The sequence below is a fragment of the Lucilia cuprina genome, chromosome 6, assembly GCF_022045245.1.
Source record: "Lucilia cuprina isolate Lc7/37 chromosome 6, ASM2204524v1, whole genome shotgun sequence".
Taxonomy (NCBI): Eukaryota; Metazoa; Arthropoda; class Insecta; order Diptera; family Calliphoridae; genus Lucilia; species Lucilia cuprina.
In genome coordinates, this window is record NC_060954.1 from 16495147 (window position 1) to 16512092 (window position 16946).

The following is a 16946-nucleotide window of genomic DNA, read 5'->3' on the forward strand; positions in this document are numbered from 1 at the left end:
ACGTTTGTTGATATTTTTTAAAAAGAGAGCTAAGTTTTTTGATATATTTAAGTGATCTTGTTTTTTGTTAGAGTAAATAAAGTGATCTTGCTAAAATTTGTGTGATTTTTTATTAAAAACATCTTCAGGAAAACTATAAAGAAAGAATTGATAAATTGAATAAAGAGAGAATGAATAGTGGTTTTCTTTTAAGTGATCTTGGCAAAATTCTGGTTTATTTCTAAATGATCTTTTAGTTATTTATAATTTTATTAAAATTTCTTTTGCAAAATATCATATTACCTTTAGCAAATATTTAGAAAACTTTGAGGTTTTTTTAAGCAAAAAGAAATTGATATTGAGTAGAAAATGAAAAAAAAAAAAAAATACAAATGAACAGGAAAAACGATCAGTATTTTGAAAAGAAAAGAGAAAAGATTTTAGAGGGTGTATAACCATGATGAATGGATTCTTTTTGCAATATAATAAATTTCGTTTTCCTTTTTTTGTTCACAAAATTTTTGACAAGCATATTAATGGCACTTTAAAGATAACCCAAAAAAGGAAGAGATAAAAGATCTTTTGTAAAGACAGCAAAAAAGGAATGTAATAAAGAAAAGGAAAAACAATTGTGCAATTTTAGAAAACAATTGTTGGAAAATATACTATATGACGCCACTAACAATAGACCGCCTGTGTAGTGAAGAGATCTAGACAGGTTGTACAATTGGAAGATCAGCAGGTAGAAAAGTGATCATGATCATGTGCTTGGGTGTGTGTGTAAGCAATTGTTGCATTAATATTGTTAAACATGTGAGAAAATGTTATATTTGGAAAAAATGTCAAATTGAGGAAAAAGTCAATGTTTTTTAAGGACAATTGGCTTATAAGGGATTAAAAGGTAGCCAATCTTGGGATTTTGTATATAAAAAAGTCAAATGTTAACACCTTTGTAGAAGAAGAAGAGAAGAATCAAAAGATTAAAGTGTTACAAAGAGAGATTAATTAAAAAAATTAAGAATTAAAGAAAATTTATAATTTTTAAGTTTTTTTGTTTTTTCTGTAAAACAAATTTTTCATTTAAGCAGTTTTAAAGCTTTTTTAAAAGAAAGAGTGTGATTGAGAGAGATTAAGAGAGAGCGCTAGTAGAAGAGAATGAACTTTTAAATTAAAGCTTTTATGTTGTTTTTATGCTTTAAAAAGTACTTAAGAGAAAAGTAGAGTGTTTGTGTGAGAAAGAGCTTTTATGCTTTTTGTGTGTTGAGAGCAAAAGCTTTATTTAATGTGCAGTTTATCACTAAAGCTTTAGATTGAGTGCAAAACTTGATAATTTTTTTTGTTCATTAGATTTATGCTAAAGGGCGTTTGTTTTAAACACAATTTTTTTTTCTAAAATACGTGTCAAATTTTAAAGTAAAAACCGGTTAAGGCTTGTCTGTATATGATGGCGAAATTGTAAAAATAATATTTAAAGTTTTTCAATGTAAATTGAAAAAATACCAAAACAATTTTCAAGGTTTTTTAAGGGACGGCAAACAACAAAATGAAGGTTATACTATCAAAAAAAAAAATTAAGGTAAAAAGTAATAAACAATAAAAAAATAATAGATTTGATTTAAACAATTAAATAATAATTTTTTAAAAATTTTGGAAAAAATTTTGATTTTCTTAAAAATTTTGAAAAAATTTTAAAAAAAATTTTGAAGTTTTTTTGAAATTTTTATAATATTTGTTTTAAAACTTACCTTGAAAATTTTTTTTGTAATTTTTTAACTGCTAATTTGGCGCAGTTTTGTTTATATTTTGAAAATTTTAATAATTTTGTTTAAATTTGTTTAAATTTGTTTGTTTTTATTAAAAATTTAGTACACACTACTACAGCTTTAGTTGAAGGCCAAATATTTGTTCCAAAAAATATTCCAAAAATGTTTGTTTTTTTCTTAAATTTTATTTTTTATAAATAGCTGAGTGTGGAATGTTTTATAAACACTTAAATTGTATTTTTTTATAATTTTTTTATTTTTAAAAATATTGCACTTTTTTCAAAAAAACACTTGTTTGTTGTAGTAGATTTTTTGTTGTAATAATCCCCAAAAAAAAAGAAAGTAATCCAAATTGTTTCTTTTTTTTGCCAGAGTTTTAATAATAATTTCCACTTGTTTTTTTTTTAATTTTTGTAATTTTATAAGAAAAATTTCTTTAAGTGTAGTTAGCTTGTTAGATATTTTTCTTGCTTATTATTTGTATATTTGTAATAATATTTTGTTTTTCTGTTAAATGTTTTATTTTTTTTTGTGTGTGAAAAAACTGCGACACATTTGATGTTGCAGATTCGAGAGCTCGAAGTTGAATAAATGCCAACTGCCAATGCATGCATAAAGTCATTCGTCTACGCAGCTCTATCACAAACTTCTTACAACAATAATAATAGTAATAAAACGCAGCAAAAATAAAATCTAATATTGTTTTTCATATAGGAAAACATACAATTTCCCCTATAACAACACACAAACACATACACACACATAGAGTCACTGCAACAACAACAACAAGAACTCTCTTACATCTTTACAGAAATTAGGGGAAGTTTTACACACTAGGCATGCTCATACTTACACTCTATAATACTCACTGTTTTACAAACAATATATCACCCAAAAACTATGTGTGTGTTTAAACTGTTATAAACTGTTATAAAACTGCAGCACAAACACACACACACACATACACTCTAGCAAGGTCTTGCAAAAGGAATAGTTAAACTCAATAGCCAGAGTAATAGAGAGAGAGAGAGTTTCTATTTTCCACTTGCTCTCTCTTTTTCACTCTCATCTTTAAGGGCCAGCAGTGATCTTTGCTATTATCACTAACAGCTTTAGTTTTAATGTCAATAACTGCAGTTTTTTATTGCTTTTCTCTGTTAAACCCCAAGCAAATGAGCAAAAGAGACAAAAAACTTTAGAAATTGTGCATTTTTTCTAAAACTCTTCTTTTTTATTTGTTTTTGTAAAATTTTGCGTCTAAGGGGGTCACCCACATTTATGTAAGAGTAAGTTATAACATTTCTAATGCATTTGTATTAGTAACTCTGAAATATTTTTTATATTGTTAGCGTTTTTTTTTAATAAATTTTTTATTGTACAGTCAGTTTTTTTTCTAATATTCTCCCTCTCCCTCTCTCTCTCTTTTCCATTAGAAACCTTTTATGCAGGTTATTTTATTAAAACAAATAATAAAAAAATATATTCAAAAAGGGTTTCTTTCTAAATGTGATTTTTGTTTCCAAAAAAACTGGTATTTTTTCAACATTTCTTACAACAACAACAACTTTTTAAAAGGGTCTTATGATTTTGTAGTTGTTGTTGTTATTTTTATTACAACAATTGCATTTTATTACACATTATTATCATCATTAAAGACATACAGCAATTGTTTGTTATTGTTAATTCATTAAGCAAAAATTATAATTTATTCCATGTTATCGAAAAATTTTGAAAAAGAAAAAGTTTAAAGCTAAATAAATTGTTTCAATGAATTTCTAAAACAAAAACAATTCTAAATTTAAATTGTTTTAAATTAACTAGTTTTAGAAGGGCTGCAAAATTGGCAACACAACAAATATCGGTCCTTCTGTGCTCTCAAAATATTGGTGGGAAAACAAAAACTCCTTCTCATATAATTCCTTACAAAATTCAGTGTTCCTGGGAAATACATTGCTAACAATGGTCTATAGTAAAGTCTGGTTTATAGACATGATTATAGATTGATCTATGGTCAATACTATAGACTGATCTATAGTCAGAACTGTTTTATAATCCAGACTATAGACTGTTTTATAATCCTATAAAACTGTCTATAGATGTTCTATACTACAGACTATAAACTGTTCTATACTCCAGACTATAGACTGTTCTATAGTCCAGACTATAGACTGTTCTATAGTACAGACTATAGACTGTTCTATAGTCCAGACTATAGACTGTTCTACAGTCCAGACTATAGACTGTTCTATAGTCCAGACTATAGACTGTTCTATAGTCCAGACTATAGACTGTTCTATAGTCCAGACTATAACTGTTCTATAGTCCAGACTATAGACAGTTCTATAGTCCAGACTATAGACAGTTCTATAGTCCAGACTATAGACAGTTCTATAGTCCAGACTATAGACAGTTCTATAGTTCAGACTATAGACAGTTCTATAGTCCAGACTATAGACAGTTCTATAGTCCAGACTATAGACAGTTCTATAGTCCAGACTATAGACAGTTCTATAGTCCAGACTATAGACAGTTCTATAGTCCAGACTATAGACTGTTCTATAGTCCAGACTATAGACTGTTCTATAGTCCAGACTATATACTGTTCTATAGTCCAGACTATAGACTGTTCTATAGTCCAGACTATAGACTGTTCTATAGTCCAGACTGTAGTATTATATAGTACTCTACAGACAGTTCTATAGTATAGACTATAGACTGTTCTGTAGTCCATACAGTAGACTGTTCTATAGTCCAGACTATAGACTATTATATAGTCCCGTCTGCAGACTATTCTGCAGTCCAGACTATAGACTCTTCTATAGTGCAGCCTATAGATTGTTCAATAGTCCGGACTATAGCTTGTTCTATAGTACAGACTATAGACTGTTCTATAGTCCAGAGTACTATAGTACAGATTATAGACTGTTCTATGGTGCAGGATATAGACTTTTCTATTGTCCAAACTACAGACTGTTTTATAGAGTACTACAGACTAGAGTTTTATAGAGTACTATAGTTCCGACTATAGACTGTTCTGTAGTCCATACTATAGACTGTTTTAAAGTCCAGACTATAGACTGTTTTATAGTCCAGACTGTAGACTGTTCTACAGTCTGCTATAGTACAGCCTATAGACTGTTCAATAGACCGGATTATAGACTATTTTATAGTCCACACAAAAGATTGTTCTATAGTCCAGACTATAGACAGTTCTATAGTGCAGACTATAGACTATTCTATAGTCCAAACTATAGACTGTTCTATAGTCCATAATATAGACTATTCTATAGTCCAGACTATAGACTGTTCTATAGTCCAGACTATAGACTGATCTATAGTCCAGACTATAAACTGATCTGTAGTCCAGCCTATAAACTGTTTAATAGTCCAGATTATAGACTATTCTATAGTCCAGAATGTAGGCTGTTCAATAATTCAGACTATTTTCTAGACAACAGACTGTTCTATAGTTCAGACTGTTCTATAGTTATAGAGTACTATAGTACAGACTATAGACAGTTCTATAGTCCAGACTATAGAACTGTCTGTAGTCCACACAATAGACTGTTTTAAAGTCCAGACTATAGACTGTTCTATAGTCCAAACTACAGACTGTTCTATAGCACAGACTATAGACTGTTCTATAGTCCAGACTATAGACTGTTCTATAGTCCAGACTATAGACTGTTCTATAGTCCAGACTATAGACTGTTCTATAGTCCAGACTAGAGTACTCTAGTACAGACTGTAGACTGTTCTATAGTCCTAAATGGAGTACTCTAGTACAGACTATAGACTGTTATATATTCGAGACACTGTTCTATAGTCCAAAGTATAGACTTTTCAATTGTCATGATTATAGACTCTTTTATAGTATATTTAGGGCTGTAGTCTAGTCAATACTATTGACTAGTCCATAATATGATCTATCATTAAGACTATATACTAGTCTTAAAGTCCATTTTTAGACTAATCTATAGAAAAAATATATTCCAAACTATAAAAGATACAATTGGTTAAGATCGATACTTTAATATGAAATTAATTTACAATCTTCCAAAACCTGCCTTTTAAATGTCTTCATTTGATATCCTTATTAGTGAGTAATATAAAACTTCGTTGTGCATCTACTATGGTATATGATCATATGTTGACCATAATATTGTATAGGTTGATTGATATTATTAATTCCCAACATATGCTTGCCAAACTCTTTTACTTTTTTTCTTTCTAACTTTATTTTTTGGAAATCTGTTATATGTAACTACCATATTTCTATGCTAGATCGAGTTTTTTTCTTCTTTTTTTTTGACCTTAATTTGTACGCATGATTAATTGTTGTTTTATGCCACAGCCACAACTTACGAGTTTGCTGCTGGTTGGATGATGATGATGACGTTCCAGACACTGCATGTTGTCCATTATTTTTTTGTTTTCCAAAATACAATAAAAATGCAATTGAAAATATGTTTATTTTTTTTGTTTAAAATGTAGAGAAATAAAGGAAATTGGTCAGTCATTGTTAATGTTATGAGTACTGGTGAAGTACTATGGATTGTTGGCATAAAAAAAGGTTCAAATTTACAAACTTGTCTTGATGTTTTTGTTGGAAAAAAGTAGGCGTTAGCTGATATTTCACACATATAATTAAAAACCACATTATAACTGAAAATAAAAATAACGAAACAAACTCTTTTTGTTTTTGATATAAAAATAATTAGAGTATATTGAGCAAATAGTACTTACAAATGTACTTATATTTTACCAAAAATAATTATAGAAAGACACCCTTATAAAACCATTTGTTCGAATTGGTTGTAATAATGATTTTGAATTATTTTAGGGTTTTTTACAACGGAAAAGGATTGATTTTTTTCTTTTGGAATCAGGAAGCCTGTAGTTTAAACTTCGATTTCTTTTAACTATTAGCAGTCTAATTATAATAAGAACCACTAACTAGTAGTAAATAAGCTATATAGGTATATATCTTCGAAAACATTTCAAATTGAGGTTTTGTAAGTTATTTAATGTAAAGCACTTACTTAATTCTTAATAAAATCATCAATTATGCGACGATTTTGATAAAATATATCTTGATTTAATTACTACATATTTAGCTTTCATATCAAATAACAAAAGTCAAAATTATCATTCTCAACGATTTTTAATGAATTTTTAAAAATTATAAATGTTTCAATTTTTCCTTTAATCAAAACCGATGGCTTGTCTCACTTAAATGTTAATAAAATCCTTAATTATCCAAAGATTTAAATAAAATATAGTTCATTTCATTTCTAAAGCTATTAGCTTTACGATTCTAAGAAAATTAAAACATTTTTCAATACCATGGATTTTTTAGAAATTTTTAAAAAATTTAAATTTTTAAAATTTTTTATTTCCCACCTTATGTGATATTGACACTTATTCAGGTATGAAATCAATAATTTATTTTAAGATTTTAAGCAAATATATCATTTATCATATACAAAGCTATAAAACCTTTCATTTGGTTTAGAGTTGTCATTTTCTTTTCAATTTTTTTAGAATATTTGTAAAAATCATAAAAATTTTTAATTTTGTTTTTTTATGAATTTGGTTTAATTAAAGAATAGTGTATAAAATTGTTAATTATCAACTGTTTTTAATGCAATATATGTTATTTGAATACTAATATATTTAGCTTTCTGATGATGTAACAAACTTATAATTATCGTTTTGTTTTGATTTTCTATAATTTTTTAAAATTTCAACATTTTTCAATTTTTTGTTTTTTTTTAAGGAATTTTAATGTTTACACTTTATTGTGAATAACTTTAACCCTTTTATAGCGATCTATGAAGACTATTAACGTTCAAAGTTTAGATATTTTAGTTTTCTTAAAGTAAGTCCTTAAAAATTTTTCCTCTCAGTGTTCCTAAAGGATGTATAATATCTGAAATAATAACACATCGGAAAATTTTTGCCGCCAACTTACAATTTTGTATGTCTGTCTATCTGTTAAAGAATTCATGGGAAACTGGAGACATTAGTCCCAGAGAATATATCTATGCTAACTTACAATTTTGGATGTCTGTCTATCTTCACTTTTGTAGGGGTCTTAACGAGAACATCAAATTCTATGGAAACTGTAAGACTTAGTCCCCGATATCATGGTGCTAAGACGGAATATTAGAACAAATTCTTGCGGTTATTTATTCTTACATATATGTCTCTAAACTGGAGGAAAACTGATCTCTGGAATGTATAAAATGGATTGAATTGATTATGTCGGCAACATTGGTCGACATATTTTTGAACATCCAAAAGGTCTTTATGATGTGATAAATCTAAGAACTTATTGGACTGGAAAAGGAGTCATAAAATTCTTACTATGTTCGTTTATTTGTTAAAGATACTTATGTATGTTGGGGCCTCAATAAGAACATCGAAATCGTGGAAAGCTGTCAGACATTAGTCTCAGAGAGAATATCGTGTTAAAGCGGAATATAAGAGCAATTTTCCGCGTGAACTTATTGTTACAGAGATGTCTCTAAACTGGGGAAAAACTTGATTAAGGAACCAGCTTATAGTGCGTGATATCATAGAATGTGAATTGATTACGTCAGCAACATAAACAACCTGAAGGCATTTAGATCATTATCAGGTGATAAATCTAAGAATTTATTGGACTGTAAAAGAGTCCTAACTAAATACTCTTTAAATGTTAGATTTTGCATTTAACGGCTAAAGAGCGAATATTGCAAAAATTATAATAACAAAGATCCAGTACAAAAACAAAACACAAATCTTAAACCGCTTAAGGAAATATTTTTAATTTATTCATCTTCTTTTTAACTTACCTGCTTAAAGAAAATTAATTGAAAATCAAAAAAATAACTGACAATTTATGCAAATTATCTTTTTTCCTTAACCCTCCCCAAACACAGAGTATAACTGACCCTTTGGCTAGCTGCTAAAATGCACTCTACCTAACCCACTGCTGAAAAACGGAAAAAAGGGGTTAATGCAATTTTCAATGCCCACAAAATCGATAATTTATGCAAAATCTTCGAAAAAGGTAAAACATAAGAAAGAAGAAAAAATGTCAAGAATTTGGCATTATTATGCAAATTTATTTAAAAGAAATCTTAAGAAAGAAAAAAAATCAATAAATAATCGAAAAAATTTGCATAAAAATTACACACAACAACAAGACGAGACAGCAGCAGCAGCAGAAGCAAGCAGCTGATGGTTTAAAGGGTTTTAAAAAAACGGTTAAACTAATTTGCATAATTTAGCTAAAGGATTAAGCATATAAGAAACAAAATCAAAAAAAAAAAAAAATATGCCAACTATATGACCTTGATGCTAAAAAATAAATTATAAATTATGCAAATTACTTTAGAAGACAATTTTGTAACGTATTTTTTTATTTTTTTAATTGACAAAAGAAAATTTTGCATTTTTTTATAATTAAAGGTCAGTTTAAGAATTATTTTTAATACAATTTCTTTATAAATATATTAAATTTTATATAAAAAAACATATTTCTTTCTCTTTCTATTCTTTTAATTATATGAAACTCAATCAATATCCATAGAGTTTTATTTTTATCCAATCAAAAATTGATTTCTATTGATTTTTCTCTTTTATAACAGATTTTCCCTTTTTTGCAGATTTTATTTAGCGTATCCTTATTCTATAATATCTTTTCTCCTTATTTTTATAGCTAAATATTGAAAATCCTTGCACACGCACTTTTACGCACACACGCACATTTACCAACATACACGTTTTTTTCACTCTTCTTTGTATTGCATTATATTGCTTTTGTTGTTGTTTCTTTCAAATAAACGAACATACGCATTTTATATTCGTTTTACCTTTTTTTGCTAATACCGATTGAGTGCATACATGCTAGATGTAGAGTGTGTTAGCAATAGTGTTTTAGCTTTCTCCTTCTCTCTTTTACTCTCGTGTTATTATAACAGCTATTTGTTGTTTTATTTTTTAAAATAATATTTTAATTAAAACAAGTGTTAAATATTAACTCCAATTAATGCCTAGAACTATGGACTACTCTATAGTCAAGACTATAGAATGCTCTATAGTGTAGACTATAGAATGCTCTGTAGTCAAGACTATAGAATGCTCTATAGTCAAGACTATAGACTGATCAATAGTCAAGACTATAGACTGATCAATAGTCAAGACTAAAGACTGATCTATAGTCAAGACTATAGACTGCTCTATAGTCAAGACTATAGACTGCTCTATAGTCATGACTATAGACTGATCTATATAATCTATATAGTCAAGACTATAAACTGATCAATAGTCAAAACTATAGACTGCTCTATAGTCAAGACTATAGACTGCTCTATAGTCAAGACTATAGACTGCTCTATAGTCAAGACTATAGACTTCTCTATAGTCAAGACTGCTCTATAGTCAAGACTATAAACTGACTATTGTCAAGACTATAGACTGATCTATATTCAAGACTATAGACTTATCTTTATTTAAGTCTATAGACTGATCTATAGTTAAGACTATAGACTGATCTATAGTTAAGACTACGGACGGCTCTATAGTCAAGACTATAGACTGCTCTATAGTCAAGACTATAGACTGCTCTATAGTCAAGACTATAGACTGCTCTATAGTCAAGACTATAGACTGCTCTAAGTCAAAACTATAGACTGCTCTATAGTCAAGAGTATAGACTGCTCTAAGTCAAAACTAAAGACTGCACTATAGTCAAGAGTATAGACTGCTCTATAGTCAAGAGTAAAGACTGCTCTATAGTCAAGAGTATAGACAGATATATAGTCAAGACTATAGACTGCTCTATAGTCAAGACTATAGACTGCTCTATAGTCAAGACTATAGACTGCTCTATAGTCAAGACTATAGACTGCTCTATAGTCAAGACTATAGACTGCTCTATAGTCAAGACTATAGACTGCTCTATAGTCAAGACTATAGACTGCTCTATAGTCAAGACTATAGACTGCTCTATAGTCAAGACTATAGACTGCTCTATAGTCAAGACTATAGACTGCTCTATAGTCAAGACTATAGACTGCTCTATAGTCAAGACTATAGACTGCTCTATAGTCAAGACTATAGACTGCTCTATAGTCAAGACTATAGACTGCTCTATAGTCAAGACTATAGACTGCTCTTTAGTCAATACTATAGACTGCTCTATAGCCAAGACTATAGACTGCTCTACAGTCAAGACTATAGACTGCTCTATAGTCAAGACTATAGACTGCTCTATAGTCAAGACAATAGACTGCTCTATAGTCAAGACTATAGACTGCTCTATAGTCAAGACTATAGACTGCTCTATATTTAAGACTATAGACTACTCTATAGTCAAGACTATAGACTGCTCTATAGTCAGGACTAAAGACTGCTCTATAGTCAAGACTATAGACTGCTCTATAGTCAAGACTATAGACTGCTCTATAGTCAAGACTATAGACTGCTCTATAGTTAAGACTATAGACTGCTCTATAGTCAAGACTATAGACTGCTCTATAGTCAAGACTATAGATCTATATTCAAGATGATAGACTGTCGTATAATCAAGATTATAGCTTTATTTACTTCTTTGCTTTTGTGGAAGTCATTAAAAACTACTTCCACAGAAGTGGTTACACTAGTTGCTACTTTTGAACTAGTGATAAATGTTATTCTTTTAGAAGTTCTTTTCTTTTTGCTGGGCAGCAGATAATTCTTTAGGAGAAATAATGTAGTTTGAGTAATACATAGTACATACTCCTCAATGAAAGAGCCTTGACTCAATCCATAGCTTCATCAGCTTAAAAACATTTTCTTAATAATTTTCAAAAAACCGAGTAATATATTTCGTAAAAGTAACACTTCTGACACGTGTCCACTATAATTTTATTTTTATTTATTTGTCACACAAAAAAGTTGAATGACCCATTAATTTTAGTCTAAAAACTAAATTGCAATTTATTTACAAAAATATTTACCAAACAAATTTTAAATAAAATCTCGAAAAAAACAAGAGTCTTATTGCAGCGATTACAAATAAATTTGACATGCATTTTGCATTATGTTGTCAAAGTGACAAGACAAAAGATTAAAAAGAAAAACTAATGACAACTATATGAGGGTCAGGGGACTGACTTATTAAGCAAAAAAAAAGAAAAGAAACAAAAAAAACATATATTAAATGTATATTTATTAAAAGTATTTACAATTAAGAAACAATATTTATAAACTGCGGGGTCAATGTGAACAACAATGAAATCTAAAAGTGTGGAAAAGTACGTTTTTTTGCAAAGGTTGTGAATAAATTGGCGATATTTAGGAAAATGGAAATTATGAGGGTTTACAGAGAATTCTAAATAAAAATAAAATTTCCTTATCAGTTTTAAAAATTATGTTCTATTCTAACAACTATTTACCTAGATAAATTTTCTATTTTAAATTTTCCTTTCCCTGACCTTGTAGTTTATTTTCAGTAATTAGTTAACAAAGAATGAATATGTTTTATATTATTTTGCTAAATTATGGGTTGTAAACTTCTTAAACCCTTTCGCGTTTTTATATTTCGTATTTTTTTGCATATTTTCGCACTTAAATGCAAAAAATTGCATTCTTTTAACCCTTTTCTTTTGCCCTGTGTACCTGTTTAACATGTGTTATTCATAAATTTAAAAATATTTTCTTAAGAAAGTTATTAATGAGTTTTTATACCTGCTTGGCAAGTAAGACTAAAAACTAAATATGTATGTATATATTTTTTGGGTTATAAATGTAAATGTGAGTTAATTTGGAAATTTTATTAAGAATTTTAAGGTGAAATAAATATTTTAATATTTTTAAATATTTTAAAATTAAAATATATTTATTCATCCCACAATAATCATCAAAAATTTACATGTAGATCCATTTTATTAAAAAAGACTGGCTAATCTTATTTAGATTTAATAATCAGATTATAATAATATGTAATGTCACCAGTGATAAATGGAGCGAAGGGTGAAATAATATGATATTTGTTCAATCTCAAGACACTCTTAAAGAGTAGTATTCAGCTCTTTAAGAGTGTCTTGAGATTGAAATTCACGGGGAAATTCACGTCATCCAACTGACAAAGTCATGTCTTTCCTAACATTCTAACGAGAATATATAGTCCAAATCCTATAGTTCATGTTTAGTTCTAGTTCCAGTTCAGTACTAGTTCAGTACTAGTTCAGTTCTAGTTAAGTTCTACTTCAGTTCTAGTTCAGTTCTAGTTCAAGTTCTGTTCTAGTTCTGTTCCAGTTCTGTTCTAGTTCAGTTCTAGTTCAGTTCTAGTTCAGTTCTAGTTCAGTTCTAGTTCAGTTCTAGTTCAGTTCTAGTTCAGTTCTAGTTCAGTTCTAGTTCAGTTCTAGTTCAGTTTTAGTCCAGTTCTTGTTCAGTTCTAGTTCAGTTCTAGTTTAGTTCTAGTTCAGTTCTAGTTCAGTTCTAGTTCAGTTCTAGTTCAGTTCTAGTTCAGTTCTAGTTCAGTTCTAGTTCAGTTCTAGTTCAGTTCTAGTTCAGTTCTAGTTCAGTTCTAGTTCAGTTCTAGTTCAGTTCTAGTTCAGTTCTAGTTCAGTTCTAGTTAAGTTCTACTTCAGTTCTAGTTCAGTTCTAGTTCAAGTTCTGTTCTAGTTCTGTTCCAGTTCTGTTCTAGTTCAGTTCTAGTTCAGTTCTAGTTCAGTTCTAGTTCAGTTCTAGTTCAGTTCTAGTTCAGTTCTAGTTCAGTTCTAGTTCAGTTTTAGTCCAGTTCTTGTTCAGTTCTAGTTCAGTTCTAGTTCAGTTCTAGTTCAGTTCTAGTTCAGTTCTAGTTCAGTTCTAGTTCAGTTCTAGTTCAGTTCTAGTTCAGTTCTAGTTCAGTTCTAGTTCAGTTCTAGTTCAGTTCTAGTTCAGTTCTAGTTCAGTTCTAGTTCAGTTCTAGTTCAGTTCTAGTTCAGTTCTAGTTCAGTTCTAGTTCAGTTCTAGTTCAGTTCTAGTTCAGTTCTAGTTCAGTTCTAGTTCAGTTCTAGTTCAGTTCTAGTTCAGTTCTAGTTCAGTTCTAGTTCAGTTCTAGTTCAGTTCTAGTTCAGTTTCTAGTTCAGTTCTAGTTCAGTTCTAGTTCAGTTCTAGTTCAGTTCTAGTTCAGTTCTAGTTCAGTTCTAGTTCAGTTCTAGTTCAGTTCTAGTTCAGTTCTAGTTCAGTTCTAGTTCAGTTCTAGTTCAGTTCTAGTTCAGTTCTAGTTCAGTTCTAGTTCAGTTCTAGTTCAGTTCTAGTTCAGTTCTAGTTCAGTTCTAGTTCAGTTCCAGTTCAGTTCTAGTTCAGTTCTAGTTCAGTTCTAGTTCAGTTCTAGTTCAGTTTTAGTTCAGTTCTAGTTCAGTTCTAGTTCAGTTCTAGTTCAGTTCTAGTTCAGTTCTAGTTCAGTTCTAATTCAGTTCTAGTTCAGTTCTAGTTCAGTTCTAGTTCAGTTCTAGTTCAGTTCTAGTTCAGTTCTAGTTCAGTTCTAGTTCAGTTCTAGTTCAGTTCAAGTTCAGTTCTAGTTCAGTTCTAGTTCAGTTCTATTTCAGTTCTAGTTCTGTTCTAGTTCAGTTCTAGTTCTGTTCTAGTTCTGTTCTAGTTCTGTTCTAGTTCTGTTCTAGTTCTGTTCTAGTTCTGTTCTAGTTCTGTTCTAGTTCTGTTCTAGTTCTGTTCTAGTTCTGTTCTAGTTCTGTTCTAGTTCTGTTCTAGTTATGTTCTAGTTCTGTTCTAGTTCTGTTCTAGTTCTGTTCTAGTTCTGTTCTAGTTCTGTTCTAGTTCTGTTCTAGTTCTGTTCTAGTTTTGTTCTAGTTCTGTTCTAGTTCTGTTCAGTTCTGTTCTAGTTCTGTTCTAGTTCTGTTCTAGTTCTAGTTCTGTTCTAGTTCTGTTCTAGTTCTGTTCTAGTTCTGTTCTAGTTCTGTTCTAGTTCTGTTCTAGTTCTGTTCTAGTTCTGTTCTAGTTCTGTTCTAGTTCTGTTCTAGTTCTGTTCTAGTTCTGTTCTAGTTCTGTTCTAGTTCTGTTCTAGTTCTGTTCTAGTTCTGTTCTAGTTCTGTTCTAGTTCTGTTCTAGTTCTGTTCTAGTTCTGTTCTAGTTCTGTTCTAGTTCTGTTCTAGTTCTGTTCTAGTTCTGTTCTAGTTCTGTTCTAGTTCTGTTCTAGTTCTGTTCTAGTTCTGTTCTAGTTCTGTTCTAGTTCTGTTCTAGTTCTGTTCTAGTTCTGTTCTAGTTCTGTTCTAGTTCTGTTCTAGTTCTGTCCTAGTTCTGTTCTAGTTCTGTTCTAGTTCTGTTCTAGTTCTGTTCTAGTTCTGTTCTAGTTCTGTTCTAGTTCTGTTCTAGTTCTGTTCTAGTTCTGTTCTAGTTCTGTTCTAGTTCTGTTCTAGTTCTGTTCTAGTTCTGTTCTAGTTCTGTTCTAGTTCTGTTCTAGTTCTGTTCTAGTTCTGTTCTAGTTCTGTTCTAGTTCTGTTCTAGTTCTGTTCTAGTTCTGTTCTAGTTCTGTTCTAGTTCTGTTCTAGTTCTGTTCTAGTCCTGTGCTAGTTCTGTTCTAGTTCTGTTCTAGTTGTGTTCTAGTTGTGTTCTAGTTGTGTTCTAGTTGTGTTCTAGTTCTGTTCTGTTCAGTTCTGTTCTGTTCAGTTCAGTTCAGTTCTAGTTCTGCTTTAGATCTGGTAAGTTAAATTTGGTTTAATTATGTTTTTATTAAGCGACTGTTTTAAGATTGGACCTTGGGGTCGAATCTATGAGTTTCTATAAGTGCCAACACTAGAAATTTTCATCTTTCTTGTAAAAAGTCAAACATCCATCAATAGTTTTTTTCCAACTGAAAATATTTTCTACATAAACAAAAAATTCAATATAACAAAAATACACATTGTGGTTCGCACTGTAATAGAGTAATAGTACTTTTTCCCCCACATAAATCTGCGCCTTGCAACGGCACGTAGTCCAAATTATTGTGTAATTGTAACGCAGTTCATTAACCTCCACTAAAATGCAAACCTAAATAAAACAAATTTCTTTATTAGAAAAAAACATTGTTGTCGTATCTGAAATACAATCAATTTTATTTTTTCCCGAAAAAATTGCGTTTTTATATTTTTGGAGAAAAAAAGTCTAAAGTAAATATTTTTTGAAGCTTCTTATCACTGTGAAATGTGTGTGGAAATAGTTCTATGGAAAAAAGTGGCAAGAATTTTTGTAAAAATATGATAAGAAAGGGAATTTTAAGGTGGCCAGATAAGAAGATAAATGCTGTATTAAAGAACTCTCAGTTAATCGGTATGATCTCTATTCAAATCTCTTAAAATTGCTGTTTTTCATAAGGATAAAGGAATTGACTACTAGTTACATAACTGGTTCTTTGGGATTAGTTTACTGCTTGTGTGATCGAAAAAGTGTTTTATATTCAAAATAAATATCGATATAGAAATTGACTTCAAGATCAACTTTAAAAGATCGCCAATGTCACCAAAATACGAACTAGTTGTCAGCTGGTCACCTTAACGCACTAAAATACATTTTCAAATAGCGAATGCACATTTTCGTTTCTTCGTCTTTTAATTTTTACAAAATATATTTTGTTCTTCAAATCTTTAACTAAATAAATGTTATAATTTTTGTTTTTCTCCATGTAATCTTATCAGTTTTTCAAATGCAATAATGAAGAAAATGTAATATTAAATTAATTTATAGTTTTATTTAATATTTTTTTAGTTAAATTAAAAAAATAATGTGTTACATTCACAGAGCAAAGATGTGACAATTTTGATAAAGTGTATTATTTTCGAACCCCAATTGAAGTGTGAAAGTAGAAAAAAAGTTTTAAGAAAATTTTCATAACGGTGCAAAGGAGATAAGATTTCGTGAAGGGGTTAATCGGTTTTTTGTGTAATCAAAAGCAAAACATTTAGATAAGTCAAAAATAAAATTAAAAGGGGATATGAAAAGCTGCTCGAAAGATAATAGCTAATGGGAAGGCTTTTAGTCCTAGATTTTTTCCAAATTTTTATACGAAATATTAAAATTTGAGAATAGACTATAAACTAGACTATAAACTAGACTACAGACTAGAATATAGATTAGACTATAGACTAGACTAGACTAAGACTAGACTATAGACTAGACTATAGACTAGACTATAGACTAGACTATAGACTAGACTATAGACTAGACTATAGACTAGACTATAGACTAGACTAT